The sequence below is a fragment of the Vombatus ursinus genome, unplaced genomic scaffold, assembly GCF_900497805.2.
Source record: "Vombatus ursinus unplaced genomic scaffold, bare-nosed wombat genome assembly UNPS02007284.1, whole genome shotgun sequence".
NCBI lineage: Eukaryota > Metazoa > Chordata > Mammalia > Diprotodontia > Vombatidae > Vombatus > Vombatus ursinus.
Window position 1 is genome coordinate 26206230 of NW_020947062.1, and position 19555 is coordinate 26225784.

At 34.4% G+C, this 19555-nt stretch overlaps 1 protein-coding gene across 1 annotated transcript in view; it reads right to left on the reverse strand.

Annotated features, from left to right (window-relative positions):
* The window catches only part of BRF1 (BRF1 RNA polymerase III transcription initiation factor subunit), a 168554-nt gene that overhangs the window by 44137 nt on the left and 104862 nt on the right, over positions 1–19555 (reverse strand). The window lies entirely within an intron of this gene.

Below are 19555 nucleotides of genomic sequence, written 5' to 3' on the forward strand. Positions count from 1 at the left end.
ATTTTCCGTTTCTCTAATTGATAGTGAGTGAGAGCATTTTTTCATATGACTATAGATATCTTTGAAACTACCTGTTCTTATCCTTTGACCATTTATCAAATGGGGAATGACTTATAAATTTGACTCAGTTCTCTAACATGTATAAGAGATGAGGTTTTTATCAGAGAAAGTTGTAAGATTTCTCCCCTTCCCTCTCCTCCCAGTTTTCTGCTTTCCATCTAATTTTGGCTGCATTGGTTTTCTTTCTGCAACCCCATTTTAATTTAATGTAATCAAAATTATCCATTTTATATCCTGTAATGTTCTGTGCCTCCTGTTTAGTCAAAAATTCTTTCTTTATCCATAGATATGACAAGTAATCTATTCCATGCTCCCCTAATTTGTTTATGGTATCCCATTTTGACCTAGTCTTGGTATATGGTATGAGGCGTTGGTCCATACCTAGTTTCTGCCAAATTGCTTTATAGTTTTCCAAGGAGTTTTTGTCAAATAATGAGTTCTTGTCCCAAAAGTCAGTATTGTTTACTTAATCTATTCCACTGATCCACTATTCTATTTCTTAGCCAGTACTATATAGTTTTGATGATTACTGTTTTATAATGCAGTTTGAGATTACAGTTAGACCACCTTCCTTCATATTTGTTTTTATTAATTTCCTTGATATTCTTGACCAAAAGAACCAAAGTTCTTCCACATGAGTTTTGTGATGATTTTTTTTCTAGCTCTACAAAATAATTTTTGGTAGTTTGGTATAGCACAATATAAATTAATTTAGATAGAATTGTAATTTTTATAATATTGTCTTGGCCTACCCATGAGCAATTAATATTTTACCAATTGTTTAAGATCTAACTTTATTTGTGTGAAAGATGTTTTATAATTGTGTTCATATAATTACTGGGTTTGTCTTGGCAGGTAGACTACAAAGTATTTTAAATTGTCTAAAATTATTTTAAAAGGGATTGCTCTATCTCTTCATACTGGGTTTTGCTTGTAGTATAAAAAAATGCTGTTGATTTATGTGGGTTTATTTTACATCTTGCAACTTTACTAAAGTTGTGAATTATTTCAACTAGTTTTTTAGTTGATTCTCTAAGTATACCACTATATAACATGCAAAGGGTGATAATTTTGTTTTCTAATTCCTTCAATTTCTTTTTCATCTCTTACTGCTACTGCTAAAATTTCTAGTAAAATGCTGAATATTAGTGCGGAAAATGAACATCCTTGCTTCACTCTTGATCTTACTAGAAAGGCTTCTAGCTTATCCCTATTACAGATAATGGTTGCTGATGGTTTTAGATAGATACTACTTACCATTTTAAGGAAAGTTCCATTTATTCCTATGTTCTGTAGTGTTTTTTTAATAGTAATGGGTACACCCTTAAAAAAAAAAAAAGGCCTGCTCCACTCAGAGACAAAGAGGTGTCCACTGCTGCATCCTTTAAAAAAAAAATAATAATGAGTACTCTATTTTGGCAAAAGTTTTTTCTCCCTCTATTGAGATAATCACATGATTTTTGTTGCTTTTGTTATTGATGTGGTCAATTATACTGATTTTCCTAATATTGAATCACTCCTGCATTCCTGGTTTAATCCCATACGATAATAGTGTATGATCCTCGTGATACATTGCTGTAATCTCCTCGCTAGTATTTAAAATTTTTGCATCAATATACAGATTTCTACAGATTGGCCTACAGATTTCTTCTTCTATTTTTGCTTTTCCTTGGTGAGGAATCACTACAATATTTGTGTCATAGAAGGTATTTGGCAGGACTTCTTCATCCATTTTCCCAAATAGTTTATATAGTATTGAAATTATTCTTTAAATGTTTAGTAGAATTCACTTGTGAATCCATCTTGGCCCTGGTGGTTTTTTCTTAGGTAGTTCACATATGGCTTGTTTAATTTATTTTTCTAAGATGGGGTTACTCTATTCCCTCTTCTGTTAATCTGGGCAATTTATTTTTGTAAATATTCATCCTTTTCACTTAGATTGTCAGATTTATTGGCATACAATTGGGAAAACGGCTCCTAATTATTGCTTTAATTTCCTCTTCATTGGTGGGGAATTCAACCTTTTCATTTTTGGAACTGGCAATTTGGTTCTCTTCTTTCTTTTTTTAAAATCAAATTAACCAATGCTTTATTTTATTGTCCCCCCCTCCCAACAAAACCAGCTCCTACTTTCAATTTTATTAATCTCTCCTTTAATTTTTACTTTATCTTTCTATGGTCCTTCATTAAATAATTTTTATTGCATCATGATCTAAAAAAGACTCATTTAATATTTCTGCATTTGATTGTGAGGTTTTTATGCCCTAAAACATGGTCAATTTTTAGTGGATACCATGTACTGCTGAGAAAAAGGTATATTCCTTTCTATCCCCATTCAATTTTCTCCAGAGATCTAACATATTTAACTTTTCTAAATTTTTACTGACCTCCTTAACTTCCTTCTTTTTTATTTTGCGGCTAGATTTATCTAATTCTGAAAGAGGAAAGTTGAGGTCCCCCATTAGTATAGTTTTACTGTCTATTTCCTCTTCAAACTCATTTAACTTCTCTTTTAGAAATCTGGATGCTATACCATTGCTGCACATATGTTTAGTATTGATATTTCTTCATATTCTATGGTATCTTTTAGTAAGATACAGTTTTCTTCCTTGTCTCTCTTAATTAGATCTATTTTTGCTTTTGCTTTGTCTGAGAACATGATCGCTGCCCTGCTTTTTTTTTTTAAACTTTGCTGAAGCATAATATATTCTACTCCAGCCTTTGACCTTTATTCTGTGTGTGTTCCTCTGCTTCAAATGTGTTTCTTGTAAACAACACACTGTAGGATTCTGGATTTTAATCCAACCTGCCATCCATTTCAAACTGTCTTTTCTTCCATTCCTCATAGAGGAACTTCTCATTTCCATGGGTTATTTCTACATGCCTAAAATCCATTCTCTCCTTGCCTCTACTTCAAAGAGTCCTGCTCTTCGTTCCTTTAAGACAAAGCTAAAGCATCTTCTTCTGCTTAAAGCCTTTCCTGATTCCTTCCTAACTAGTCAATTAGTCAGTCAATAAGAATTTTTTTTTTTTGGGTGAGGCATTTGGGGTTAAGTGACTTGCCTAGAGTCACACAGCTAGCGAGTGTTATGTGTCTGAGGCCGGATTTTGAACTCAGGTCCTCTATCCACTGCACCACCTGGCTGCCTCTCAATAAGAATTTATTGTCTCCATTAGAATGTAAGCTCCTGGGTACTTCCAGGGTCAGAGCCAAGATGGTAGAATAGAGGAAGCACTACAGCCAAGCTCTCCTAGCACTCCCCCTAAACAACACTAAATTAGTGCCTCAAATTGAATTCTGAAGCTGCAGAATCAATAAAAGGGCAGGGTGAGACATTTTTGGACCCAAGACAACTTATGAGATCAGAAGGAGAGGTCTGTGGCAGTGGCACTGGGACTAGGCCAAAGTGCACAGCATGGTAAAATCAGCTATTGGAGATTTTGGCAGCAACAGAAATGCTGGGGAGCTCTCAGCCCAGAGATGGTAAGGGAATTGGGCAAATGGTCAGAGGGACTAAAGGGGTCTCTAGTACTAGCACCAGGCTATTTGGCAACTCCACTGACATACCCATTTCTGAGCTACAGTTTCAGGGCAGAAAGGAGTGCTTTTGGTAACAGAGGAGTAGGGGCCCTGAGAAGCAATGGTACTTGTAGTCACAAGGGGACAGGGGTCCTATGAAAAAATAACGTCTGTGGCCACAAGATATCAGGGCCCTTTCCTGGATAAAAACCAGTGAACAAAAACAATGACCACACCTCTCTATTGATCACATCATCTTGGAAGCACCAAGAGAATCCAAATGCTCAGAAGTAGCTATGAAAATAGCAGCCCCAAAAAGCCTGATTCTTGGGACAGTGCTGCCTACTACCCCAAGTGAGCAGAACTCAACTTTAATATAAATTTCAAGTCAACAAATAAGCTAGAAGAATGAATAAATAACAAAAACAGAACCTGACTATAAAAAGCATGGTGACAGGCAAGGTCAAGACATAAACTCAGAAGAAAATGATGTCAAAACAGCTAAAAGCAAAGGCTCAAAGGAAAAAAATGCAAATTGGACATAAGCCCAATAAGAATTCTTGGAAGACCTAAAAAAATTATTTCAAAAATCAAATAAGAATAGTAGAGGAAAAATTGGGGGAAAAAAATGAAAGCAATGCAAGAAAAATAAGAAAAGATAATTAATTGCTAAGCAAAAGAGGCACAAAAAAATACTTAAGGAAAAATCATAAAAAACAGAATTGGCCAAAAGGTAAAAGATGTACAAAACTTCACTAAAGGAAAGAACTCCTTAAAAAAACAGAATTAGACAAATAGTAAAAAAAGTACAAAACTGCACTGACAAAAAGAACTGCTGAAAAAGCAAAACTGACCCTTTGATCAATTTTTGGTGAAGGAAAAAGAGGTACAAAAATCCACCAAAGAAAATAATTCCCTAAAAATTAGAATTGGGCAAGGAGAAGCTAATGATGTCATGAGACATCAAGAAATAATGAAACAAAGTCAAAAGAATGAAAAAGTTGAAGAAAATGTGAAATATTTTATCCGAAAAACAACTGATCTGGAAAACGGATTGAGGATAGATGATTACTGGACTACCTGAAAGCCACGAAAAAAAAATAATCTAGACACCATATTTCAAGAAATTATCAAGGAAAACTGTCTTGAAATCTTAGAACCAGGGGGTAAAACAGAAATTGAAAGAATCTGCCAATGACCTCCTAAAAGAGATTCCAAAATAGAAACTCTAGGAATATCATAGCCAAATTCTAGAGCTCCCAGATCAAAGAGAAAATACTTCAAGCAGCCAGAAAATCATTTAAATACCATGAAGCCACACTCAGGATCACATAAAATTGACCATGTTAAAGGAGCAGAGGGCTTGGAATTTGATATTTCAGAAGCCAAAAAAAGCTAGGATTATAACCAAGAATAACCCACTCAGCAAAATCTTGAGCATAATCCTAAAGGGGAAAAAAAATAGACATTTAATGACACAGAAGACGTTCAAACATTTCTGATAAAAAGATCAGAGACGAATAGAAAACTTTCAAATATGAGACTCAAGAGAAGCAAGCATAAAAAGGTAAACATTAAAGAGAAATTATAAAGGATTCAGTAAGATTAAACTCCTTCTATAAGGAAAGATGATACATCTAGCTCCTAAGAACTTTATCATTATCAGGGCAGTTAGGAGTCTAGACAGAGGGCACAGATGTGAATTAATTATGTTGAGATGATCTGGAAAAAAAATGGAAAACTGAAAAAAAGGAGTGCACAGGGAGAGGTAAAATGGGGAAAATTATCTCACATGAAATAAGTGCACAAGATGGAGTTTTTACAGTGAAGGGGAAAACAGAGGGGTGGAGGAAGCGGGCAACAATTGAGCTGCACTCTCATCTGATGTGGCTCAAAGAGGGAAGAATATATACACACACTCAGTTGTGTATAAAAATTTATTTTACCCAATAGTAAAGTAGAAGGGAAAAAAAGATGAGAAAGAGGGAAAGGAATGATAAGAGGAAGGGCAGATTAAAAGTCATAACTGTGAACTTGAACGGAATGAACTGACTTGTAAAACAGAAGCCAAAAATGGATTAGAAATTAGAATTCAACAATATTGTGTTGACAAGAAACACATTAAAGCACAATTTATTATGCTTCAGCAGAAGAAAGGCAAAAAGGCAGATCTCAGACAAAGCAAAAGCAAAATAGACCTGATTAAAAGAGATAATAAGTGAAATTACATTTTGATAAAAAGCACCACAGACAATGACATACTATCAATGCTAAATATATATATGCACCAAATAGCAAAGCATTCAAATTCTTAAAGGAAAAGGTAAATGAATTACAGGAGAAAACAGACAGTAAAACTATACTAGTGGGAGAGTTTAACTTTCTCCTCTCAGAGCTAGATAAATCTAATCATAAAATAAATAAGAAAAAGATAAGGAGATGAACAGAATTTTAGAAATGTTAAATATGATAGATTTTTGGGAAAAAATGAATGAGAATAGAAAGGAGTATACTTTTTCATCAGCTGTACATCACACCTTTACAAAAATTGACCATGCAGAAAGGCAGCAAATGAAGATTGGCAAACAGCCAGTAGACTAGTTTAGGGAGAATGAAGATCGAATGAAAGAAAACTATTCCTGGAGCTCAAGGACATGAAAGGAAAATGTTACTAGTTATAACCAGAACTCTGGCCTTTATTAATGGTAGTCACAGCTGAAGATTTGAGTTAAAGAGGTGGAATTGATGCTAAAGGCTAAGTATTTAAATAGAAGGTAGAATAGCACCTGATTCCTCAACTTACTCATTTTCCATGACTTATTCTTCCATCGCACCTAAACCACACATAGAGACGGTCATATCCTTGATTTTGCCATCACCCACATGTGTTCCATATGTATGTTCATGAACACTGAAATAATTTTATCTGACCATGATCTGTTGTCTTTTCACATCTCCCTCTGTCTTAGAACTCTAAAATATATTCTTCAACCTTGCCATAATTTCCAGTCCATCCATCTCTCAATTCTTTCCCAGGCCAGTATCCTGGCACTAGCTACACTCTCTTCTCTTCCCCATCTTGACCCCTTGATACACCAGATCAAATCTTTGCTGTCCATTTCTCTCTAGTCCCTTGCTCCTTTATCCTATGGAAGTTTGACCCTTCAAACTCCAGACCTGGGTTACTCCCACTCTCCTCTGCCTTCAATTTTACTCTCCTGCTACTGAATGAAGGTAGAGAAAATCATAAAAGCACACATACTGGGTCCACTAGAAGTTTGTTACATAATCTCAAATGGACTTACACAGTGGCAAGGTAATCCTTTTATAACTCCTGAAAAGATGCACTATCCCACTGACCACAGTAGCTTTTCCAAACTTTTTTTAGCCCTCCCCAAACCTTCCACAGCTTCTCTTTCCCTCACACTCTCATACGAGAATCTTGCCTCAAATTTTACTCAAAAAAAAAATGAGGCCATCTGTCAAGAGCTCCCACTTCTCTCCTCATTCTCATCTCATACTACTTGGATACCTTCTGCCACCATTTCCTCCTTCATCCTTGTTTCACATGAAGAGGTGGCTGTTCTTGATAAGGCAAATGCTTCTACATGTATTCAAGTGATCCCATTCTATCCTGTCTTCTGCAGCACTTAGCTCCATCATTCCTACTCTTTTTATCTAATGGTGCCTATCTACACTGCCTATAAATATGCCCATGTGTATTGTTCTATATTTCTCCTCTCTTTTGTGAATAAACTCCTTGAAAAGGGTTTAAACAATGGGTGGTACCTGGACTTCTTGTCCTCTTACTCTCTTACCTCTGTGCAGTCAAGCTTCTGACCTCATCAATCAACCAAAACTGCTCTCACCAAAGTTGTTAATGATCTCTTAATTGCCAAATGTAATGATCTTTTCTCAATCTTCATCCCTGTTGACCTCTCTGTAGCCTTTGGCACTGCTGATCACCCTCTTACTGATATTCTTTTCTCTCTAGGTTTTCATCCCTGGTTCTCTCATTCGACCTGTCTGATTGTTCCTTTTCCTTCTCCTTTACTGGATCTAAGAGGGGGTCCCCAAGGCTCCTTCCTGGGCACTCTTCTTTTTACCTTCTAAGCTGTTTTACTTGGTGCTCCCATCAGCTCCCATGGTTTCAATTATCATCTTTATATAAATGATTCTCAGATTTACTCTCCAATTATAAGTTCCCTCTTGTCCGTCAATCTTACATGTCAAAATGCCTCTTAAATATCTTCAATTGCATATCCTGTAGACATCTTAAACTCAACCTGTCCAAAACTGAACTCATTATCTTCCTCTGCTCCCACTAATAAGACCTCTTCTTAATTTTCCTGTTACTATCAAGGTGTACCACCATGCTCCTAGTCAGTACAACATGGAAATTTTATAAAAACTGACTCCAGCAATTGACCCAAGATCTGCTACTAAAATGGAAACAACAAGCCTGTCAACAAACATTTTTTTAAGCATTTGCTATATGCTAGCCATTGTTTAAAAAAAAAAAAAGTGGCCAAAATGCTTAGAACAGCTAAAGAGAAAAAAGTCTATACCTGGTAGCATCTGCTTTTAGTAAGAATTCTCCATTTTAGCCCTAGGAGAAACCATTTCTGCAGGTTTTTTATCCTGGTGACAGCTGCAGGGCAGTTAATGTCAGCAGTGGAAAGACATTTAAACCTATATAAGTGGGCTGCTCCCCCTGCTGCAAACTTCTGGTATTTCTATTTGGTAAAAGAAAGCTACTATCATTACAGATTGTACTGCCCACAATTTTCTTTTTACTTTTCACTGTTATTCACTGATTTTTTTTCCTCTTCCCCATTTGGAGAGCAGCTCCTTTGCTAAACACTGTCCAGATGCTGACAGGAAGAAACAGAAAGGGATAAGAAACAGAAAACTCAAGGTCTCAAGACACACAGCAGAAATAGCCAAGATAACTAACACAGGTAGATAAAGGATCTAGGGAGCTCTGGTCTAGAATTCTTGTGCCCCCTTTCCTTATTTTCATCCTTTTAACAAGCCTTTCAGGAACCCCTATTAGAGGCAGGATCAGATAAATTATATATTAGCTAAGTTTATACATTTCCTAAGTTAAGGAAAGAGATGTCAACTTAGGGGAGAAGTTTACCTCTGACTTAAAGAGAAAAGCAATCACATGTAAGAAAGGTAGCACATCAGTTCATGAATCTGAGGGAAAGAAGCAGTCAGGCAGGGGTCAGTGACAGAGCTTGAATCTGCTGGGGAAAGGTGGTCCCTTAAGAATCAATATTTCCATAATCATAGAACTTCAGAACTGTAACGGACCTTGGAGGTCACGTAGTCAGTCAGACAGGCAACAAGCATTCATTAAATGCTTACTATATTCAAGGCATTGTGCTCATTATACAGGTAACCAAACTAAGGCTCAAAGACATTAACTTTCCCAAGATCATAAACTAGTAAATGTTGAATTTGGGATTCAAAGCCATGGCCCCTAAATGCAAATCCAATGCTCTTTCCATTACATCAGGCCAACAACGTATTTATAGCCTACAACAATGGTGTCAAACTCACTACACATTGACTTAGAAAACCATAACATTATCTATGTTGTACTATATCTTTATTTATTTTGTTAAACATTTCCCAATTACATTTTAATTTAATTCCAGCCTCTGCTGGAGCTTGACACCTCTGACCTACAACACTCAATTGAAAAAATGAATATGAAAAATGTATTTCTTAGTCCCTTCCAAATGCTTCCTGGATGTCACCACTAAGACAATTATAATACTTGTTTTGGAAGGCTAGACTAGTATTGACCTTTATGAATAGGCCAATACTTTCACCAATGATTCCATCAAGCTGATTGAAGTGTCATTTGATGGAGAAGCATAGGTAATATTTCTAAGTACTATCCTCCAATTCATTTTCCTCCTCTTCAAATGAGACAAATGAGTCATCAAAGTATGAATGACACTTGCCATACTTGGTACAACAAGGAAGTTGTTCTGCCCTGGTACATTTAGTGTGGGTAGAAGACAGGAATCACTTAGGTAAAATCCATTTACCAGCATGTTTTGTTTCATTTGATAGCCAGGATTATTGGCAAATAAATAAAATGTTAGTGTATAAACTTGGTAATTTCAGAAATCATAAGAATGCCAGAGCAGACTTTAGACTTCTGTCCTATCAGTTCAATCGTGTTCCAGAAACTATTCTCATTCTCTCTGTTTTTCATATCTTCAGACTCTTACTTTCCAATGTCGTCTTCCTCTTGTCTATAAATATGTTCAGATCTCCCCAATCCTGAGGGGAAAAAAAAGGACCTTTGATCCATCTACTCTATCCAGCTTTCATATAATTTCTTTATTCCTCCATATCATTGCCCCACCAAACTTCTTGAAAAATGTGTCTGTACCTAAAACTTCCATTTTCAAGCCATCTGAGCTCTTTAATCTCTTACAATTTGGCTTTTAAATTCATCACATCATTGTAAAATCACTCTATCACAGGTTACCAATAACTTTCTTAGTGCCAAATTCAGTGGATTTTATTTGGACTTCATCCTATTTGAACTCTGCAGCATATGACACCTGATCATCCTTTTCTTCTACCCTAATTTCTTAGACACCACATTTTCCTAGTTCTTCTACTTCTCTAAACACTCTTTAATTTCGTTTGTGGTTGTTTGTCTTCTTCCCCACCCCTTATAAAGGGTTCTCTGCAAAGCACTGGTCTTGGTCCTCTTCTTTGCTCTTTCTATCATCTCTTTTTCTATATGTCATTTATTTCCATGAATTCAACTATCATTTACCCTCAGCTTCTGTCTCATATCTCAAACAGACTACAGCAGTGATTCCCCACATTCTAAGAATGAATGATGTTTTTTAGCATCACAAACTTATACAGACCTCAATAGTACATGACAAAAAACTTTTATGAATTCAATAATGCTTTTAAATAAATTTATATTTTATTACATAGAATCTAAGAGCTGGAAGAAACCTCAGGGGTCATCTACTATAAGCCATACCAACAAGAATCCCTTCTTTAAACATCCCTAGCAAGGAGTCATACAGTTTCTGCTTGAAGACCTATAATTAGGAGAAATCTATTATTCCCATGGCAAATTCCACTCTGGGATAATCTCCAAATGTTAGTTTATATCAATGATTCCCATTTAGTGGTTAAGAGAGATTACGTTAAACGTCTTCCAAGTTGTAACATATTTCATTAAAAACATTATTTATATTCAACAAAATTTGTAAAATAAGGAAATTTATTATTAAGTATTATAGATAACAGCAAGCACATGAGGTATTGCTGGATTATTTCTTTTAATTCTTATAAAAGATTCTATATAAAATATTAACAATTATTTTATAGTTAGTTTTATATTTAGAGATTTTGCAATTATGGATAGAATAAAAATTTATACATTTAAAGTATAATTATATGATACAAATTTTAATTTGGAACTTCATTGGGGAAAATTATCATTGTAATAATTACAGGCATTTAATGAATAAATCTAAAACACTATTATGAGTAGTATTTTAACTAAGACCACTACAGTAACTATGAAGAGTTGGCAGGAATTTTGAAAAGCAGTCCAGTTGGTATCTGGAGATACCATTGATTTGCTGACCATGATCAGCATGATAAAACTTCTCCTAAGTATCTAAGAAAGAGATGAGGTATCAAAGGGTTGCAAGACTGACTCTACTCAAAATTGTCATGACGGAAGAAGACATGGAAGCTAGTGGTGGTACTTCATATTCTCATACCACAAGAAGGCAAAGAACATTAGAACAAACAAAAAAATTGGACCTTATCTGCTGGAAATGTTTTAGTGTAGATGGTAAAGACCATTATGAGACAAACCATGAATGTACATGAAATGGACTGACGACATGAACATTTTCATTGTGCTCCAGTGCTTTATCATAAAACAACTGGTAACATCTTACCAATTATAAATAAGGGCTTCATATAGCTTTTTGTTAATGGTACCCTCAGCTAGAAGTCACACAGCAATGTATTACTACCACTACAGGGCAAGAAAAATTAAAAAGAAAAACAACAGCAACAACAACAAAAATCCACAACCTTCATTCACCCTGTAAGACTAGACCAGAAAAAGTAAGAGATTAAACTGAAGAACTGCTAAAATCTAAAAAGGAAAAAGTGAAAGACCTTGAGGTCATTGAAAATCTTTAATTAAAATTCCAGAAATCAAATCTAAAAACAAACAGAATTTTATAAAAACAATGCTGATATCTCAAATGATTATGAAGAGGATACAGATATATATATAGAATGGAAATTTAGAAAGCTGTCTTTGAGTGGGATAGAGTGAATACAACCAGCATTCTAATCACAACAAAACAGAGTAACTTCTTAAAGCTGCTATCTTCTGTAAATATCATGAACAAGTAGAATTCACTCATAGTATTAGATAAAACATATAAAAATATTTCAGGACTTCTACAACATAGGGGGAAAGAAAATGTGATTAACTCTACAAACAAGTACCACCATTATAGCAGAATTGACTTGAGAGAATTACTAAAGTGGAAAGGCACTGGGAGAATTAGTTTAGCTACTATACATAGTAGAAAACTATTTGCACAAATAAAGTTAACAAAAAAAAAATGAGGAAATGAATCTGGGGAAGGAAAGGGAAATTTAAAATGCCTTTTAATAAGCAAAAGTCAGAGTTTTTACACTTTTTTATATACAAGAGTCAAAGCAACAAGGAAGAACTAAATGAAAAACTGTTAATTTTTAAAACTACATAAGCTTCACAGACCAGCTTCTCACACTGTATACCAAGATAAGGTCTCTCACTCCTCAAAAAAAACTCAAACAAAACAAATTCAAAAACATCTCATTCTACGTATCTACATGGTGTTATCTATATCATATGGTATCATATTTTACAGTCTATCAGGACTACCTTCTCCCATCTTAAGACACATGGAATGCTTCATTATAAGTTTTTTGGAATCACAGATCATTATTATTCATTACGGTGGAGATGAGAGTCTTTGAAAATGGTTTCTTTTTTTACAATATTGTTGTTATAATATAAATAATTTTCCTGTTCTGCTCATTTCACTCTGCATTAACTGATACAAGTCTTTTATCCCCTCCATAATTTATTATGGCATAATCATATTTTCTTACATTCATAAAGCCTAATTTAGTAAGTCATTTTCCAACTTATGGGCACTCCCATGGTTCCCAATTCTTTGTCACCACAAAAAGAAATGCCATATTTTTTTTTTAACATATGGGACCTTTTCCTCTTCCCTTAATCTCTCTGGGGTACAGGTCAACTAGTTGTATAGCTGGGTCAAATAACAAAACCAGAAGACTTAAAAATTAAAATAATATATAAGGTATCTACTATAAAAAAAATAACTGGAAAACACATTAAGGTTAGATAATTCAAATATCATTGGGCTCCCTGAAATTCATATCCCCTTAAAAAAAGATACATTTTAAGAAATTGTAAAATTGTCCAGGTATATTAAGAAAAGGCCTCGTGAAAATGAAAATTTGGTACTGATCATTGCCTAAAAGAAATGCCACACCAAAAACAGGCAAGAATACTGTAGCCCAAATCCCGAGTTTCCAGGTTAAAGTAAAAATACTTCAAACAACCATAAAGAAATAATTAAAGTACTAAGGAACCAAAATCAGAATCTCATAAAATAATACTATAATTAGATTATGGGAGAGAAAATCTTAGAATCTGATGTTCAAAAAGAAAAAAGGCCTAAAACTAAGAATAACTTTCCCTGAAAAACTATAGGGGAAAATATAGACCTTTAATAAATAGAATATAATAAATAATAATAGGTAGCAAACTGCTTTACATGTGTTATTTCAGTTGATCCTGATTTTCAAAGATTTTGAAACATTACCTCCTCACCTCTTTCCCTGGTCCCAGGATATCCCAGAACAAGTTTGAGATGTGTCTGCTCACATGGCTTGGATGAAACAACTCAGTTCCTTCCAGTGAGATATTACCATCAGGACTTGACATGTTGTTTGCCACAGTCTTACCTCCTATCCAGGCCTTATATGATTGGCCTTGCCTCCACTTCCTACAGATTCATGGCAGTCATCTAAACCTAATGAAGTAACCTAAGAACCCCTGGGCTTCGCCATCTGCCTCAATGCTGAACCCTTAGGGCTTCTGGGCTCTTCTATGTGCCCTGTAGCTGAATTTTCTTTTATATGCCTTCTATCTGACTAAAATGGGAGCTGCTTGAGAACAGGGGCCAGAGGAGCCTTTTTTTTTTTGGGTCACTATTCCTAGCACTTAACACAAGCAAGCACTTAGTAAATGCTATTTCATTCATTTATTTATTCAAAAGTCCAGAATCTTTTAAAGGCAAATACAGAATAGCAGAGAAACTTAGAAAGGCAAATACATCTGAGCAATTGGGGTGAATGATGATAAAGAGCTTATATGCTACAACAGGGAGAAGAGACAAGTGTTTCTTCAGAATAGCAGTCTTTGAAAGTCATAGATAGAATTAAATACATCCAGGACCCATCTTTAGCAATTGTGTTCTGTCAATCTAGTTTTGAGAGAGGAAAGATGAAGATAAAAAGGAAGAAACCAGAACTAGGTAGGAAAAAACTAGAAAAAGGGAGAAGAATTAATACTTCTTATAATTGGGGTGCATAACAAAAAAAGCATATATAGACAGGAAGAAGGGGGTAGAAAGTGGCCATCCCATGAAATAGGTTTATCTGAACTTTACAGGAACCTCTTATTTGAATCTGGCAAAGGATGGTTAAACAGAATTTGGTGTAGAAATACATTAAGTTCTATAGGCAAACAAGCAGAGACAGATCTCTAAGAGAGAAGGAAGTCATAAATAAAACAAACTTCAATTTCAAAGGGCAGAGCATAAAGAAGAAATGGCCATCTGGATCTGGGCTAGGTAAAGATAGGAAGTATAAAGGAGTACAACCATTTCATTTATAGATTAGTAATGTTGATCACATTCTTTTCCCACCTATTTTTTGTAAGCAAGATGGTAGGAGGGGTAATGAAGAAAAAAATCTTAAGAGGAAATTTTGGAGGAAAAAATAATTAACAATCAAAGCCCTGATATGAATGGCTGAGCTAACAAATAAAACAAAGTAAGAAAGCAAAATTCAACAATGCTGTTTACAGAGAAACTCACTTGAAACAAATATTAGACACAGAGTTAAAATGAGAGGCTGGAGCAGAATTTACTTAAGCAATATCTTAAGGGATGGCAATCTTCATCCTCACACAAGATAACATTAAAGACAGATAAAAATAGACAAGATAACATTAAAAATAGTTTAAAAAAAAGATAAGCGAGAAAATTTTAAGGTGGCACCACAGATCATAAAATACTATCAATACTCAATATGGATGCACCAAATGGCATAGCATCTAAATACTTAAAAAGAAAAGTTAATCACATTACAGTGAGAAATAGACAGCAAAATTATAATAGTTGTGGTCCTCCAAAGTACCAGCTGTCAGTTCTAGACAAATCCAACCAAAAAACAAAACAAACACCCAAGAAAGAAGTGAAGGACCCAGCAGAATTTTATAAACTTTGGATATGACAGCTCTCAGGTGGCTACTGAATAAAAATTGAAAAGAATATATGCATTTTTCAGCAATGCATGCCACCTGTCTTAGGAACAAAATGGCCCCAAATGCAAATTCAAATAATTTTTAATAATGATAATAATAAAACCTAGCATTTATATAAATGCTTTAAAGTTTGCAAAGTGCTTTATAAATACTGTCTCACTTTATCCTTACAACAATTCTGGAAGGTAGAAGTTATCATTATCCCCATTTTCACTGATGCATGCCAAGGTTGAGTGATTTGCCCATGGGCACACAACTAGTAGGGTCTGAGGTCAGATTTAAACTCAGGGTTTCCTGTCTGACTTCAGGTCCAGTACTTTATCTACTGAAACATCTAACAGCCTTTAAAAAAAAAACTTTCACTAAATATAAGCAAATATTCAACAAAGATATACCAATATCCAGCAAGAATATACATGTGCCCACACACAGAGATGTACACACTTCAAGTGGAAATAAACTATCTGTCAAATCCAAAGAGCTGCCCCTGCCTTCTTGATGCTGACTTAGATAAGTAAAGAAAAATAGTCTTTCATCACTACATATAAGAGTCTCCCAAAAGAGGGCCTTAGTGCATTTAGCTTATCCTGGTTCAGTCCCCTAACGGAATTAAATGATTAATGTATTGCAGCCTAAACAGCCTTTAGAGTCCACAGCATTGGCAAAACAGATAGCCTAAGACCATGAGTTAGAGCATAAAAACCTTCATATGTAGGTGTAAGGGGAAAAAAAAAGGAATCTCAAACATCTTTTACTGACTACAATGTGATAAAAATTATAATCAAATTAAGGGCATTTGAAAAATGGATTAAAATTTAAATAATGTAATCGTCAAGAAAATTCAGGTAAGTGAATAACAGAAACAACAATTTCATCCCCTGCCAAAGGGCAACAATGAAACAACATACCAAAACTTTGGGATGCAGCCCTAAGCATTTTTAACAGAAACAAAAACAAACAACAAAAGAACAGATCAATGAATTGGGCATACAAATAAAAAAACAGAAAAGCAACAAATGAAAAGCCAAAACTAAACATAAAAATTGTGAAGATCAAAGATAATCATTGATAAGCAAAATGAATAAAACAAACCATTAACTAATTTGACATTTTAAAAAGGAAAACCAAAGTGCGAGAATCAAAATTACATAAAAAGTAAAAAGTAAGTTACTACAAATTATTTTGCCCAACTATATGCTAGTAAAACCAATACTTTAAATTAGAAGAATGAATATTTACAAAAATATAAAATACTCATTTTAATAGAACAAATAAAAAAAGGTAAATAACCCAATCCCAGAAAAATAAAATGAAGTGACAATAAAGGAATTACTAAAAGAAAAAAAAATACAGGTCCAGATAGATTTGTATCAAAATTTGAAGGAATATTTCTCCTCCCAATAAGCTGTGAACTACCAATGGACTGTTCTCACCTTCTCTCTCTTTTTTTTTTTTTTGGTACCCTCAGTAGTTAGTACAGTGTCTGGCACAAAGTAGGCACCTAGTAAATGTTCCATTCAGCTTCCAAAGTGATTTTCCTAAAGCACAGGTCTGATCATGTCATCCCCCCCCTGCCCCATGCCCTTTAACAAGGCAAACAGTATCTATCTAGAACCAAGAAACAGAATTACCCATAGCAAAGAAATGCTCGAGGCTTTTCTAATGAAATTGGGAGTAAAATAAGAACATCCACTTTCAGTTTGATTAATTTCTTTAACCATTCCCTAACAACGAACACCAACTTTGTTTCCAATTCTTTGCTATTAATAAAAAGTGCTCCTATAATATTTTATTGTATACGATACCTTTGTTTCTATCTTTGGCAATCTTAGGGCCTAGTATCGCTGGCATAGAATTATAAATTCTTAATAATAGACAATGATATTCCACCACTCTGTTTTTAATCTATTCTGATCCTTCTGAATAAGGTATATGCTTCCAGAAATAAATACCAACCATGAGTCCCTTCACACCAAGTTTTAGTGATACCAGTATAAGTTCATACTTGTCTCTTTCTGTTAGGATCTCTAGTTCAAACTATTTAATACCTATACCTTGTTTATTTATATAGAGAGACATTTTAGGACATTAGTTTTGTTACTGGTTCTCTTCTCAGATACTATTTTTTGGTGAACTACTATTTCTATCATTTCATATTCCAAGTCTTTTGTTTTACCTATTACTTGAGCATGTACTATATACAAGGCAATAAGTATACTAGGCCCCAGTGATAAAAAAAAAAAAGACCTCAAAACAAACCAACAATAAACAAACAAATAAATCCATATCCAAAACAGTCCCCGCCGTGAAGAAACTTAAATTTTTCTATGGTAAGCATTCTTAACCTTTTTTGTATCATAGATGGTTTTATTAAATGTATTCTGATTAAACCTATGGACCCACCAGTGTTTTTAAAATGCATAAAATACGTAAGGTTATAAAGGAAACCAATAATACTGAAATAAGATAGTAAAAATATTTTTAAAAAAGAAATTTACAGTCCAAGATTAAGAACTCCTTTACTACAGAAATGTAACATGTCCACAAGGAAATGATTTAAAGAGAATTAGGGGCTTCTTTGAAGTCATGACACCTGAGCATTATAGGAAGATAATGATTCTGAAAGGCAGAGATGACTATAAAATTCAAGGCAACTGCAATTGTTTGTGACGTGGAAGAGACAAAATGTCCTAGTTCAGGGAACAACTAGTAGATCAGTTTTTCTGAAATGTAGATAGAACTCATGAACGAAGAAGAGTAATGTGAAATAAGGTTTCACCTCACACCCAGCAATTTGGCAAAGATGACAAAAAATATGAATAGTTAATGTTAGAGAGACAGTGGAAAGACAGACACATTGTTGGTGGAGTTATACTACATATAACCATTCCTTAGAGTAATCTGGAATTATGGAATGAATATGAGCAAAATGTCCACATTCTTTGACTCAAAGATTTCACTGTTAAGCATAAATCTCAAGGAGGACAAAAACAAGAAGAAAGTCCCTACATACAGCGAAGTATAACAGCATTTTCCCTAATAGCAAAGAACTAGAGACAAAGTAGATGCTCTTCTACAGAGGAATGACTAAACAAACTATAGTACATAAATGTAATAAGATACTACTGTGCTTTAAGAAAAGACAATTGTGATGAATAGAGAGAACTATGGAAAGATTTATATGATCTGAAACAGAGTGAAGTAAGCTGAGCCACAAAAACAATATATGCACAACGATGTAAATGGAAAGAACCAAAATTGGTCAAAAGCTGATGCTTCAAAATTACATAGAATAAATATGTCTCCAAAGAAGTAACAAGACACTCCAACCCTACTCCTTTGCAGAAGTGGGAGGTTCGCTGGTATGGTCCACTGCACATATTTTTAGATTTTTTCAATGTATGAATCAGTTTTACAGGTTTTTTTCCTTTAAAAATATTTTGTTATATGGTATACCTCTCTAGGAGGGGGAAAGAAAGAGGTACTGGAAGAAAATTTTTGGTGATGTAAAAAAAAAGCAGATATCAATAAATATTACTTTTTTAAAAAAAGTGAAATTAGGAGACCACGAAAATAATAAACACAAGGACTACAACATTGTAAATAGAAAGAACAGAAACAAAAAAACTTAATGCTGTAAAATTATAGTGATCAAGTATTGCTCCCAAAGGAGATACCTCCACTAGCTTCTTTGCAGAGGTAGAGGATCAGAAGTATACTATATATAATATCAGACTTTTTTTTTGACATCTTGGTTAGTTTGCCAGAACTTTTTTTTCCCTTGTTTTTTATTCTTGGTTATAAAGGATAACTCTGTTGGAGGAGGTTAGAAGGAATTACAGTGGGAAATATAGGTGATACACAAACAAAAGATAAGAAAATTCATATTTAACAGAATAATGTTGTTTTGGAAGGATACCCAAGAGAAGATAACTCTTTCTGGATGAATACAAAGAAAAATCATGAGCATTGAAAAAAAAGTACCATAGGGGTAAAGCCCTTGTGCACCTATAGATACATGCCTCTATGGCTCCAAGTCCCAAAGACAGAGTCCTAGAAATTTCATCCAGAATAAAAGTGTTCTTTCCATATATTAAAGACTGCATTTTACACAGGAAAATCTATTCATCCTACAAAAGTTTAACTCTAAAGCAGCCCCAACTTTCTATAAATGGTGGGCAATGTGCTAAAAAGAACACAACTACAAAATAGAAACAGTTTAAGCTGATACTAAGGAGGGCAGTTCTAATCTTTCTATCATCCTCCACAAATTTATCCTTGTATCTGACAAAATTTCCTTCTGCTACAAAAAGTATTTA